The sequence below is a fragment of the Trematomus bernacchii genome, unplaced genomic scaffold, assembly GCF_902827165.1.
Source record: "Trematomus bernacchii unplaced genomic scaffold, fTreBer1.1, whole genome shotgun sequence".
NCBI classification, from domain to species: domain Eukaryota; kingdom Metazoa; phylum Chordata; class Actinopteri; order Perciformes; family Nototheniidae; genus Trematomus; species Trematomus bernacchii.
Window position 1 is genome coordinate 1,881,746 of NW_022987560.1, and position 15,191 is coordinate 1,896,936.

A 15,191-nucleotide genomic window follows, 5' to 3' on the forward strand; every position below is an offset into this window, starting at 1 on the left:
CCAAATCCTATAGACCTAAAACAGCCTGCTGAGGCACTAGTTCAGCAGATCTTACGCAGGGCAATGATCATCCAAGTCCAGACAAGAACCAACTCCATTGTGCATTTTATTCCAATAACAAATACAATGAACAGGTTTCCTATATCTCTTTTCTTTAAGCCTTTCCTATGGCTTTCCTTTGTGTGGCTTGAAACACCCTGGTACCCCGTTTGCCTACTAGTGCTCTGGCTCCCACCACCCACCTGTCTCCAATATATACAATTACACCAGGTGCTCTCACAGTGCCCAAACATGCCTTCAAAATAAAAGCATATAAACTACTTTGACGCTAACTAAGAATACATTTACAATAAACACGCAAGAAATAAATGTTAAACTGTTAAATAATATAAAGAGATATATAGCTCCAACAGCCGCCTTTAGCTTAGCAGTGGTGACGTGAAGTCATGTGATCGGGCTGTAGTTCCTTTATAGCTCAACATTAGCTTTTTACTTCAGATATCATAAAGTAGTTCATATTAGGATCCTGCTGAACTATAAGTATCTATTTTTTACAGAGATTATTTCTGCAATAATCCAAAATCCCATGGACCAGGGAGATGTTGCCTTCAGGGACCAACACAGGAATACTTCATCCTGCAGAACTCCATGTTGCCTTGCTGTTTATCTGTTAGGTTAACATCCCCTCACATTGATCAGATGAATAAAAAGTGCGTCTCCTCAGCGATCAGAGGAAAGTGAAGCTCTCAGATTAACAGCGTGACTCATCGTCGGACTAACAACTCTGTAAACATGAATTATTGAGTCTGGGGGCTGTGTCCTGCACCGAGAAACACTTCTGCTTTCATCAAACGCACATTTCCTTTTCTTAGATGATGAGCAACGGGACCCTTTTATGTCAATTTGGCATATTTCTGCACAATACCTCCACTTTGTAAAACTACACAGCTCTTCCACTTTACAACACAGAGAGATTCTACATAATTGTTCCTTTTTTTGCTTAATTATTTCTTGTCAACATGTTGTATTCTGTTATATTTCTTAAAGGAGAGGTGTCATGGCCATTTCCACTGATCATAATTCCATTGTTGAGGTATACTAAAATAGATTTATACTGTGCAATTTTCCAAACTCACATTGGTTTCGCATACAGCATCTCTGTAAAGTATGTGTATTCAGCAGTAGTCACTCTCTCCACTAAACGACTCGTTGGAGCTCTTGCCCCCCCCTCCCTGTGAGCCTAGTGTGCTCCGATTGGTCAGCTCGGCCACGTCTGTTCTGATTAGTCACCACCAGAGAGGCTCCGCCCATGTCTAACAGTGCTGTTTTTCGGCTCGCTCTCAGCGGAACAACAGTCTTATAATGGCGTCGTACAGCCGTATATTTTATACGCTAACTAACCGAACTGTACCTACAACTGTTGTTATAGAAGAGTAAGTTTATTTTACCTGTAATAAACTACTACTGTTGATGAGAAATCAAATCATGGTTTGCTATATATGAATGATATGTTATAGGAGCAAATCATTCAGGGAAGAAAGGATAGGCCTCCTAAGTATTTCCATCAAACTTTATTTTTAGAAATGTACAAAATGAACATGCGTAAATATACATATATACACTGGTATATCATCCATTCCTCCCCTTATAGGCGTTTTTCGGCATCTTGCCTATCGCAGCTTTGTAAGCGGCTGCCGGGGCTTTTAGGACGAGGCATCAGAGTGGATCATCCCGTGTGTGTGTTGTCCGCCAGATACGCCAGGAGTTTCCTGATCTGGCTGGACGAAATCAAATGCAAATCACAAAATATTAGAGACACTTAGTTGTTTTAGATTCGTTAGTAGTAGTTGTGGTAGGAGTGTGTATCTATCTAATCTATCTATCTAATCAACACAGTTAACTTGCCAGCTAATATGCTAACCTACGTTTGCTAGTTGTTCAGTGTAATATGCTATAGGCTACTATACTATACTATGAACAACAGATAGTGGTTCATATTAGGCTATCAAGAACATGTTTACAATTGCAATCTTATACGGGTAGTCTGCTACATTCATTGTAGCTGGCATAACAACAATGTTTTCCCAAGCAAACTCATGTCTAGCTCCGTTTTTTAGCTCGGTAGCATACACGCTAGGAACGCCAGCTATAATGTATTTAAGTTTCGCGACTGACCGTACGGTAAATCACCCGGAGTATACTGTCTATGAGTATTTTGTGTGTGAATGCAGACATTCTCCTGCTATGAGATGCATGTATGTAAGGCCATCTGCTGATATTAGAGTTGATATATGGAAACGCTAGCAACTTAGTTAGCACAGTTAGCACTGTGTCAATGGCTTAGCAGTCCGACACACGTTTACCCACATTTAAACAGTCGTGGTAGATACCTTGTTTGATAAATACACAATAACAATGCAAACTTACAGGTTGTGTACCCAATCTTCCCCTGCTCCAAACGGTCCAACAAACTAGGAATAGCATCGTCCTTCAGTTTCAAATGCTGTGGCATATCCGGCCTCAAACTGGGCAATGTTTTGGAAGCTTTCGTCTGTGAAATGCCGCGCACACAGTAAAGTTTTCGAACCTCTGAAGGAACAGTGTTAAAATGAAATTTCAACCACTGACTTCGTCGTGGTTCTTCCGTCGGTAGGGACAAACAGCTCAGATTCTCCACACATTTCAGGAAACAGGTCCTTGGCATTGGCATGACTGGATCGATTGTGAACTGAACCAGAGCTTCCAACAGTAAATGTTAGGCTGGCAGAGGGTGCGGCCAGCGCCGCTGGGTGTGGCATAGCTCTTCCGGATTGGTCCATTTTGTTCCGGGTACCGCATGACATCATGCCGTACCCGGAAGTATCAAATGGACAGTGACGTATCTCCAACGAGGCGTTTTGGGGGAGGTATTTCTGTGTTAGAGTTTTACTCGCTACAGGGTGTACTTTGAGGGTTTTGACACCGTACATGCATAAAAACCTTCATAACACACAAGGGGACGGGTAATAACCGGAAAAAGCATGACACCTCTCCTTTAATAATATATTCTTCTTCTTACTGTGTGAATGTTTGCACCACTTGAGCGAATTAAAAACATACTGTACTACAATGAACTGGATTCTGATTTTGAAACCATCTACAGAGTTTGCAAAAGTGTTAAGTTTAACGGTTAATGTTGCTTGCAGTTTTACAGTAATGGCAGTGTTTTACCTCAGATTCCCGTGTTTTACTTACAGAACCGTGTGCAGTGTTTTGCAGAAAGGGCCATGTTGAAGTGAAATGTGGGTGCAGAGCTGAAAATGTGTTTAGAGTTTTGGAGCTATGTTTTTTTTAAAATTTTTAGGTAAAAGTAGAAGTATTCAGATCTTGTACTATAAAAAAACAACGCTGTTTTCTCCTAGGTGCCCTTGAAGCCCAGCCTGTATTTAAGTCTGTGGACAATTTATTTAAAACAGTTTCCCTCCTGTCTTTAGTCATTCAAACAAGGGAATTACATGTTTATAATGTGCTGAAAAACACAAAAAATATGCAGGAATGTGCATCTTTTTCTAAGAGGCATTTTTTATTTTGGTACAGTCGGATAATTTAAACAAGAAAACAGAATCAACTGAAAACATCGTAAATATAATCTATCAAATCAAATCAAATCAAAGTTTATTTATAAAGCACATTTAAAAGCGATTTTTGGTCGGGCCAAAGTGCTGTACATGTAATAAATACTACAATCATAAAAACACATTACTACAATCACAATAAAAGACAATAAATTACAGATAAATAAAAAAATAAAATAAAAAATAAAAAACACAGGGAAAAGTCAGGAGTCGTGCTCCGCTCTGACTAAAAGGCCAGGGAGAAGAAGTGTGTTTTAAGAGTAGATTTAAAAACCCCTAGGGTCTGGGCTGACCTCACATGGAGGGGCAGAGTGTTCCAGAGCCTAGGGCCAGCTGCTGCGAAGGCTCGGTGCCCTCGGGTTTTGAGCCTGTTCTTGGGCACTATCAGCAAAGCCTGGTCAGCAGACCTTAAAGGCCCTGGCTGGGGGTGTAGCGCTGGAGGGAGTTCAGCTATATAGGCCGGAGCCAGCCCATGTAGTGCTTTAAAAACAAATAAGGAGTTTAAAAATCAATTCGGAACCGAATTGGAAGCCAGTGCAGTGAGGCATCTAGATACATTTATCATTGTTATCTTCCTTAAGACCAGAACAGACTGCTAACTCAACAGGAACTATCAAAAACATCCCGATCCGAAGTTTAAAGTTCAACATTTTATTAACCAAACAGATTATTCGAGAAACTTCTTGGCAGATTAATGAACAGTGAAATTCAAATTCTTTCAATGCAGCTTAACAAGGCTAGCAGTTTAAAAACCCTGGAAATATAATATTTTATAAAAGGACTATTAGAAAGTTAGTTGAAAAACAGCATAGTGAAACATTCTTTATAGATCAGGAACCGTTACAAACATGAATTAAATTGGAGAAACAGCATCTCTGTGGACTTGTGTTGGCATAGTGTGAAAGCTGGTTAGAACATAAAACACTGTTAGTTAGTCAGACTTCAATTCAGAAGGAGTATAAACCACACCAGCTCTCAGGACATCAGGAGGAGGAAATAGCTAGCTTGGCTATCATAGTTGAGCAAAACTATGCAGTGTGGATTCGCTCATGGGACTTTAAGGTAAACACTTTGAGAAAACGTTTTCCCACACTATTCACAGCTGTACGGTTTCTCTCCTGTGTGAATACGTTGATGCGTTTTGAGAGTACCTGATGCAGTGGAATGTTTTCCCCACACTCTTCACAGCTGTACGGTTTTTCTCCAGTGTGAATACGTTGATGTGCTTTGAGAGAACCTGATTGATTGAACGTTTTCCCACACTCTTCACACCAGTACGGTTTTTCTCCAGTGTGAATACGGTGATGCGTTTTGAGATTACTTGAATGTAGTGAACGTTTTCCCACACTCTTCACAGCTGTACGGTTTTTGTCCAGTGTGAATACGTTGATGTCTTTTGAGTTCACTTGATGCAGTGAACGTTTTCCCCACACTCTTCACAGTTGTACGGTTTTTCTCCTGTGTGAATACGTTGATGTTTTTGAGAGCACCTGATGTAGTGACATTTAGCCCACACTCTTCACACCAGTTACGGTTTTTCTTCAGTATGAATACGTTATGTATTTTGAGAGCACCTGATGTAGTGAACGTTTGCCCACACTCTTCACACCAGTACGGTTTTTTCTCCTGTGTGAAATACGTTGATGTATTTTGATAGCACCTGATGTAGTGAAACGTTTGCCCACACTCTTCACACACAGTACGGTTTTTCTCCAGTATGAATACGTTTGATGTATTTTGAGATCACTTGATGTAGTGAACGTTTGCCCACACTCTTACACACCAGTACGGTTTTCTCCTGTGTGAATACGTTGAATGTATTTTGAGAGCACTTGATGTAGTGACGTTTTCCCACACTCTTCACACCAGTACGGTTTCTCTCCAGTGTGAATACGTTGATGTGTTTTAAGAGAGATGTGATGTAAGTGAATGTTGTCCCACACTCTTCACAGCTGTAACGGTTTTTCTCCAGTATGAATACGTTGATGTGTTTTGAGATGATGTGATCTAGTGAATGTTGTCCCACACTCTTCACAGCTGTACGGTTTCTCTCTCCAGTGTGAACACGTTGATGTTTTTGAGATGATGTGATCTAGTGAATGTTGTCCCACACTCTTCACAGCTGTAAGGTTTTTTCTCCAGTGTGAATACGCAGGTGGAGCTTTAAAAGTTCCAGATGCTGTAAAGGATTTGTCACATTGCTGACAGCTGTGACGTCTCTCTCTTCTTTTCGGTTTCTAAAACAGACAGACAGAGAAAGAGAGAAAGTAAATCTAAAAAGCAAGAATACATTTACAGTTAACACAATAAAAACTCACTTAAAGTGGGGTAGGTAAGTTTGAGAAACCGGCTCGAGATACACTTTTTGTTATATTCTCCGAAATTACCTACCCCACCTTTAATACTTAATAAATATAGAGTTTACAAAATAGTACTTGTACTAACTGTTTGTGTTTATTATATTTGTATTATATTTGATACAGTAATACAGCAACATCCTAACCACAGTATATACCAGAGGTGGGCGACTCGAGTCACATGACTTGAGTCGCATAGTTTTGGACTTGAGACTTGTTTGACTAACATTGATAAAAGACTCGACTTGACTTTGACTTGGTATTCATGACTTGAGACTTGACTTAGGCTTGAGACAGATGACTCGAAAGGAATTTACTTTGTAAAATAAATATTTGCATTTGTTTTTGTATTGTATGAAGCCCCTAAAGGGCAAAGAAAAGAAAAAAAAAGAGAGAAAGGATCTTGCTCGCACGAGAAAGTTACAGGTGCGCCAAGTAGGAAGTGGAGCGCACAACCGTTTCATTGCAGACGGTTTATGTTTATGTGGGGAAATGGCAGTGCATACATTATTTGAGATAGATGTCGAACTCATACTTCATTTTAGGGACATTCGGCCAGAGGTGTAGAGCTATTTGTTTAAGCACCGGATTGGCAAAACAGGAGAGTCTGTGAACCAGTCTGCCTTGATCTATGAATTCATGTCCGTGACTCTCACAGCTGTTTTAATCGAAGGAAAACTTCCTTCACTTCATGAAATCTCTGCAGACACCAGGAGGCAGTACATGTAACTCAGCAGAATCTGAGAAGAGCAGCACCAGCTGCAAAGAGCTGTGCCTTTCACTGTTTACTTCACTGTGTTTACCTTCATTAGAACAGATTAGGGGTGTAACGGTATTGTAAATTCGGTATGGGCCCTTCAGTTTGGTACACGTGTGTACTGAAGTGTACCGAACGAATATAACGTTAAACATAAAAAAGTGAGAACGTGAACAACTTTTTGGAAGTAATCTCAGGTGCTGCGTCTCAGCTTTCAGTGTAATTGGCTCACATTGGGTTCAACGCGTCATAGAGCGACCAAGTCATGTCATTGGACGAGAGGCATACTATGAGAGCTGGTCACAGGGACGCGTTCAAATTTAGTCAGTAATTTGAGGAACTGTCGAAATGGCGAACGCAGATAAAGTTGAACTCGAAAATCCTCCAGCATCATTGAAGTCTCCGGTTTGGGAACATTTTGGTTTCGCAGTTACGTACAAGGATGACGGACAAAGACAGGTGGACCGAACCAAAGCTGTTCATTGTTCAACTAAAATTGGTTAGGCGGCTGGCAATACATCAAACTTGCACACTCATTTGAAAAGGCATCACCTGAACGTGAATATCACCGGTACCAAAAGAAAAAAGACTGAAGTGCAAACCCAACTCCCACTAGCATTTAAGCCTCCAACACTCGCAAAAAGTTCAGACCGAGTCAAAGCTATTACAAACGCCAAATATCCTTATGTTGCCATGTTAGCAAAGCGCTACCTGGCTGTATTTGCTACCTCTGTCCCTAGGGAGAGGGTGTTCTCCACAGCAGGAGACATTGTTAGTGCCAGCAGATCTGCCCTTTCGGCAAGCAATGTGGACAAGTTAATATTTCTTTAAAAAAAACATGAAAATACAATGACAAGCCTAATGTCAAGCTGGCTGCTTAGGTGAGTACAGTACAGTTCAAATTCAGATTATTTCAGTTCATCGAAATGCTGCACCTTAATGTTTATTTTATTATATTTTGTATTTATTTGAGTGAATAAAAAAAATAAACGGGAGGCGTGTGGCGTAGTGGGTTGTCTGTAGGTGTTCAAATCAAATCAAATCAAGTTTTATTTATAAAGCACATTTAAAAGCGATTTTTGGTCGAGCCAAAGTGCTGTACATTACTACAATCACAATAAAAGACAATAAATTACAACAGATATATATAAAAAATAAAAATAAAACACAAGGAAAAGTCAGGTGTCGTGCTCCGCTCTAACTAGAAGGCCAGAGAGAAGAAGTATGTTTTTAGTGTAGATTTAAAAACCCCTAGGGTCTGGGCCGACCTCACATGGAGGGGCAGAGTGTTCCAGAGCCTAGGGCCAGCTGCTGCGAAGGCTCGGTGCCCTCTGGTTTTAAGCCTGGTCATGGGCACTACCAGCAGCAGCTGGTCAGCAGATCTTAAAGCTCTGGCTGGGGTGTAGCGCTGGAGGAGTTCAGCTATATAGGCCGGAGCCAGCCCATTCAGTGCTTTAAAAACAAATAAAAGGATTTTAAAATCAATTCTGAACCGAACTGGAAGCCAGTGTAGTGAGGCCAGAATTGGGGTGATGTGGTCACGCTTTTTGATGTTCGGATCAGGGGGTCACAGGTTCAAACCCCATGGCAGTCAGCATGTCGTTGTGTCCCTGGGCAAGACACTTCACCCCAAATTCCTCCTGTGGGGGTTGTCCACAGTATTGAGTATGTAAGTCGCTTTGGATAAAAGCGTCTAACAAGTAACATGTAATGTAATGTAATGAATATTCACAGTTTGATAATAATTAAAAACCCCCAAAAAATATTTTATGTTTTGTGATCATTTTTTCTGCTGTAGCGAAAACGTACCGAACCGTGACCTAAAAACCGAGGTATGTACCGAACCGAAATGTTTGTGAACCGTTACACCCCTAGAACAGATAAAGATCGACCGCAGGCTGCTACATTTTAACCACACACACACACACACACACACACACACACACACTTCTACACACATTGAACCGCCTGATTATTCCCCCTATTATCAGTTTTATGAAGGAGATGTCCGGTCACCAAGGCGCATGATGTGTGTGTGTTTGTGCTCTGCTCAGCACACACACACACACTAGTGTTGTCACGATACCAACATTTGTTTCGATACCAAGTCAAGAATTGCAATTTCGAGTGTTATGATATTAGGGTCATGCCGAGTCAGATCGCTATCCCTTTAAGAGAGAGGGGTGTGTGTGTTAATTGATTTATTGAGTGATTAAAACAACAACTTTGAATCTAAAGTCTTTAAGATAATTTACAGTAAGGAGTATTGTGGCAATTTAGCACTCACAACAGGAAAGAATGAAACAGAGAACACGGATATAGTTGATCAATTATTTTTTCTTTGTACAACAATCAATAACTAGAGGGTGCAATTCCTGAAGAAATTGCTAGTGGGAATGCTTTAAGCTGAAAAGCTGACGCTAAACTGCTATGCTGAAATGTAATGTGTAAGAAGAAAGTGAAGAATTTAGATTGAAATGATACATGAACACTGGGGGCTTGAATGTGTGATGAGAGAAGAAAAGAAGGTAAAAAGGCTTGGAAAAGCAGCAGAATATTTGAACTGCAAACTTTTGAACTAACTTGATGGTGAATGATCTGTCGGCATTTGATGGCATCCCATAATACGCTTAGATGCGTTGATGGCTGCATCGTTACCAAACCTGTGAAGTTTTGGGCCGTTTGGAACATTTTCACTGAAGTTATGAGAAAACCGTGTTTCATGGCGAGCATTGTGTTGCCATGGCAACGGCATTTGAAGAAACCCCATAATTGACGTAGAGCTGTTGAGGGCTGGACCGGTGATATACAAGCGAAGTTTGGGGGACGATCGGACCGTTTCCATTGGACTTACAGCGACATCGTGCTTCATGGCGAGTGGTCTGTCATCATGGCAACGGCATTTGATGACACCCCTACGCTTAGATGTGTTGATGGCTGAGAGAGAGTGAGAGAGAGTGTGTGTCTGTGTGTGTGTGTGTGTGTGAGAGAGAGTGTGTGTCTGTGTGTGTGTGAGAGAGAGAGAGAGAGAGAGAGAGAGAGAGAGAGAGAGAGAGTGTGTGTATGTGTGTGTGAGAGAGAGAGCGAGTGAGAGAGTGTGTGTGTGTGTGTGTGTGTGTGTGTGTGTGTGTGTGTGTGTGTGTGAGAGAGAGAGAGAGAGAGTGTGTGTGTGAGAGAGAGAGAGTGTGTGTCTGTGTGTGTGAGAGAGAGAGAGACTGTGTGTGTGTGTGTGTGTGTGTGTGTGTGTGTGTGTGTGTGTGTGTGTGAGTGAGAGAGAGAGAGTGTGTGTGTCTGTGTGTTTGTGAGAGAGAGAGAGTGTGTCTGTGTGTGTGTGAGAGAGAGACAGAGAGAGTGTGTGTGTGTGTGTGTGTGTGTGTGTGTGTGTGTGTTGTGTGTGTGTGTGTGTGTGTGTGTGTGTGTGTGTGTGTGTGAGAGAGAGAGTGTGTGTTTTGGAAATATGAAGGCACATTTCAAGATTTGCTCCACTCTAGCTGTGACATCACGCACTCTAGTTAATGTTAAAATCTGAAGAAGGCCTCTTTACTAAGGTCTGAACAATGTTTAATATCTCTAAAAGTAAGAATCAGATTTAAAAGTTGTGTTACACGAATAATGTGAGAAAGATGTCTAACATTTTAAAGTTGGAATGAGGTTTCTGAGTGAAAGTATGAATGAACAGTTAGAACTGACTGCTGTCAGTTGGAGTGATGACATCATCGTGTTCCATTACACAGGTGTTTATAGTTGAGCTAACGAGGTCTCTAGAGATCAAAGGTTTCCATTGTTCTGAATGAGAGATAAACCTCTTACATGTGAACGTTTTGTGGAAGAACCGTAACAGATATCTGTGAAATTTCAAAACGTGAAGCATGTCAAGGAAGTTGAGTATCTGAAGTGTAATTTTTGTGTACTTTCGGGTTAATAATGTGGCCTTTTTGGCAGTTTAACTAAAGGCTGCTGCTGTGAGGAAATATCAGCCTGAAATTACAATGGGGTTTAATGGAGACATGTTGAAAGTCTTTGCCACTTCATGCCCTCAAGAGGCATTTTGTTGAATTATTTTTGCTTAATTAGTGTGAATGCTGTTTACAGCATTCCACTATAGTTCTTCGATTCTTTATTCTTCCCCTTATTAGTGTGAATGCTGTGCCACAGCATTCCACTATAGTTCTTCGATTCTTTATAAGTGCGAATGCTGTTTACAGCATTCCACTATAGTTCTTCAAATCTTTATTCTTATTTCAGCCAATACTTTGGCTCTCCATAACTTCAGCTACAGAAACCATTCAAATATTAAACTATTCAGCCTTTTCAGGAATCGATGGGAAACCTTCAACTATTTAAAAATATTTTATACTTTTTGAAATATTCAGCTTTTTAAACTCTTTTTTTTAACATTGAAGTCAATGAGAGATGCCTTCAAATCCTCTTTTCCTACACCTTGCGCCAAATGCTACTCCTTCCACATACTTTCAGCTAGACACTTCATTCCAACTTTAAAATGATCACAAGACCTTCAGCTATTCAGAAATGACTTTTCTAGTTGATATATTTTAAACTTCTTGAGATATCTAACTTAGTTTGGAGCTTGGTAGAGAGGCCTTTTCAGATTTTACCATTAGTGTAGATGGAGCAGCTCGTTAAGTCTAGAGTGCTTTGATCTCAAAATAGAGTGCAGGAGTGCCTAAAATTCTCCCCAAAAAATTCCCAAACCCTACACTCCTCAGACATATTTTTTCATGAAAAATGTAGGAAAACCTCTCCTAGGTTGGAAAATTAAAAAAAATGAAGAAAAAATACCAAAAAAAAAATGCCTCTTGAGGGCATGAATAGACAAAAAGTCCCATCTAGCTCCCAATTGATTCCCATGTTAAATGTTTCCGGATCTTTCTTCGGAGCAGAGAGAAGTACACTTTAGACAAACTGCCCCCATCTCCACATTTTACACACAAAACCAAAAAAAACAACATATATCACTTCATTGGGGTTCCCTGATGCTCAAAGTCTGGTCATTTTTTTATATGAGCCATAGTTTTTGAACAGGGGGCAAAATTGTCAGATATACTCCTCAATGCATTCTTAATGGGACTCAGTTCTGCAGTTGGTAAATCGTCATAAGTCGTCACCATGGTAACCTTTGATCTCTGGGTTTACACCAAGCGGCAAACTCTGGGGAAGAGCCGGGACGCCAATACGGAAGTGCCACAAACTGCAGTTCATATATTGGCCGATAGGCGATGAATGCAGAAAGGAGCAATTTCCATAGACCCCCATGTTAAAATGCCCAATTTTACAGCAAAAAAAAAAACATGTTTCTAGCCCTGGCTCCAATAAATATTAACATACAGATGGAGCATCTTATTTCAGACAGTTTGAAACGCGAGGGTCGTGATTGGTCCGTGATTGGTCCATGATCGGCCCGTGATCGGTTCGTGATGAAGAGCCGGCCCCCAGTCTGACTTGATACCGCCCCCGTGATAAATACATTTAATTATTGTGAAGCCAGCTGCAATGGATCATTGATCCACCAGGGGGTGCAGTGGGGTTCCACACTGGAGCTCATGTGAAATCAACTTCGATACAGTAAACTGGATGGACAGTATGTCTGGTACTAATGTATAGCGGATCTTTGTTAAGATCCATATGTCACGGATGGGATCATAGTCTGTGCTAAATAAGACATGTAATCATTTACAAAACATCACCATGTTGTTATTTAACAAAATAATGTTGTTTAGTCGAAAAAAACGAACGAGAGGAAATGCAGCCGGCTCTCGATTTTTAATCCTAATTTAATCATCATCTTCACCACGATCATTTATGTTTATGTTCACCGAATTGACAGGAAATCACTGACAAATATGAATATACTGTATTCAACTTCATTAAAATGTTATTAACGTGCCTAAACTCAGTAATTCACTAAAAATATTTATATTTTAATAGAGCCTTGTCAGGCAGATCAAGATCCCGACACGTAGCGCAGGGATCTTGATCCCTGGGTGTTATTTTTCCCCATAATGACCAAGTCGCTGCAAATTATCCCGCTTATTACATGGCCACATTCTCAACAAAGTAACGACATGACTCCCAATATTAATTGAAATGCTTTTATGGATTTAGAAAATGTTTTTATTGATTTAAAAAATAGTTGTATGTATTGATTTAAATTGACATGCATCCGCTAAGAAAAATAGTCCGTTGTTACCGTTTTTTAAACAGTCAGAATGAAACGGCAGCTCTCAGCTGTGTGTTTACACACCTAATGGTCCATCAGTCACAGCTCTCTCCCCCCCCTGATCTTTCTTTTCCAACAGTTAAGTTAACTGTAGGTTACTCTGAGTGACAAGCTTACAGTTAGTGAAGTAACACTTTTTTTTTGTGAGTCACGACATTCTAACATAACGCTCCAAATACGACTGTTTCCACTCGGACTTCAATACAGCAACACCATTGTTTGGTTTCCATGGTAGCGTGTCTCTTTAGTAGCGTGCACTCCTTTCCTGTAAATTACAGGTCCAGCCAGGCAAAACAGTGCACTTCTCTTTCCCGCACTACTGTGACAGACCATGGGGCTGGGTCAGCCACTAACATATTCATATTTCTCTTCTCAAAAAGAGAAATATGAACGTTAGTTTTTAACTGAAATGATCAAATAAAGTCAAAATGTCACAGTGTTTACAAACATTGACCATACCGTTCACCAGCCCCCACCCCCCTATGTTGAATATACTCTTTGTTTAAAACTAATTGGCCATCGGAATGTGTGTGTCCCAACCCCCCCCTGTGATATCTCTTCTCCAGCAGTCTGTAGGTTTGTGTTCGCATATTTATGCTGTCGCAGTTCCTGTTGTTTCTATCGCGCATTGCCGGTATGAAAGGGTCTGTGCCGGAAATATCAAACATTTCATAAAAGTGAAAAACAATGAACAAGACTTAAAGTATTAATAATAATTAATTATATTTATTCCGTTTGGATGTACGATTTTTGATGATAAATACAACTATGAAGCTTGTAACGGCATAATTACTTAAGCGGAGAACGGAGTAATTCAACGTTACAGCAGGCATAACAACAGCCGGTGTTTATTTTATTATTATATATAGTCGTTATTCATTTGTTTTAAAGCTCAATAAGGAAGATTTAAACTTTCACACACGTTGACCGGCGAAAAAAACTCTGCCCGGTTCCCTCGGCCCCCACCACGTTGAATAAACAGAAGAATTACATGAATTAAGGTGACTGAGGCTTTTTAACATAGACTTTTCAGTGTCCCACATACCGTTCACCATCCCCCACCCCCCTACTGTATGTTGATTTTTGACTGTTTGCCTACATGTAAATGGGTGGCATTTAGTACCTACCCCCCTCTGAGTGAATACCTGTTGTACCTGTCCGGGGCTAAGCCCATAGGACGATGCTCTGATGTCATCACCCTCGCACATTTGTCATATGTTTACAAAAAACGATGTTAACACTTTCTCGTTCTTAATATATGCTATATTTAGGGTCGATATGTGTTGAATTTACTTTAAAATAGCAGATCACTGTGACCGGATAGTTTTTTCGGCTTAGTGAACGTGTGTTCCCTCCCCCCCGTTGACAATTCACGAGCGTCTAACTCTCTCCCCCCCCCCCCCCCCCCCCCCCCCCCCGTCGCACCTTCTAACAGAGCCCCCCCACATATCAAATCCCAATTTAACCCTTGGCCTCTGGAGCAGAAATGAAAGAGTTTTAAAAATGTTTACGTTTTGGTAAGTTTTTAGGGAAATGTTGTAATATTGCAACGCTGGCCTTAGGTGGGAGCAGAATTTCTGTATTTCTACTCACATTGTCTGAATAAATATATTGAACAACTAAGGGTTAATTTGCAGGATTGATTGCTTACTTAGCCCTATATCAGTATATAGCATGAATAATAATCACACATCACTCATATTTGTTATGAATAATCATTTATCATTTATTAAATAGTAAGTCGCTTTGGATAAAAGCGTCAGCTAAATGCAATTTATGAAAGCCTCACTCAGGATTTTTTTACCAAGTGTAAAGTTATTTAATATATAAAGACTATATATTATTGAATTACAAGATTAGATATACTTTATTTGATCTAAAATATTGATGTGTTCAAATGCTCTTCTAAACAAAACTGTTTCTGTGAAGGAAGCGCCATCTCCTGGTTAAATCCTGAAATTGAAAATCTGGCAACGCCCTCTTGGAAAATAGTGGGAGGGCTTAACATTTCCAGATACTGGTCTTTGGCAGGTCTTAGGCAGGTAACTGGCAGGTAGTAGGCAGGAAGCAGTAAGCTGGAGTCTGAAATAAGATGCTCCATCTGTAGTTATAGTTAGATTCCACCTTCATGATTATGAATCTGTGAGTGAATTGTTTTCTAACATGACCCTTTTATTTATATTAGGTCTTAAAGTTTTTGCATAAATTAGGGCGTGGTCACATTG

The 15,191-nt window shown here is 40.3% G+C and overlaps 1 pseudogene; it reads right to left on the bottom strand.

Moving 5' to 3' along the window:
- Nucleotides 1–4,864: 4,864 nt before the first annotated feature.
- On the bottom strand, nucleotides 4,865–6,511 carry LOC117477360 (annotated as a pseudogene).
- Nucleotides 6,512–15,191: the final 8,680 nt, after the last annotated feature.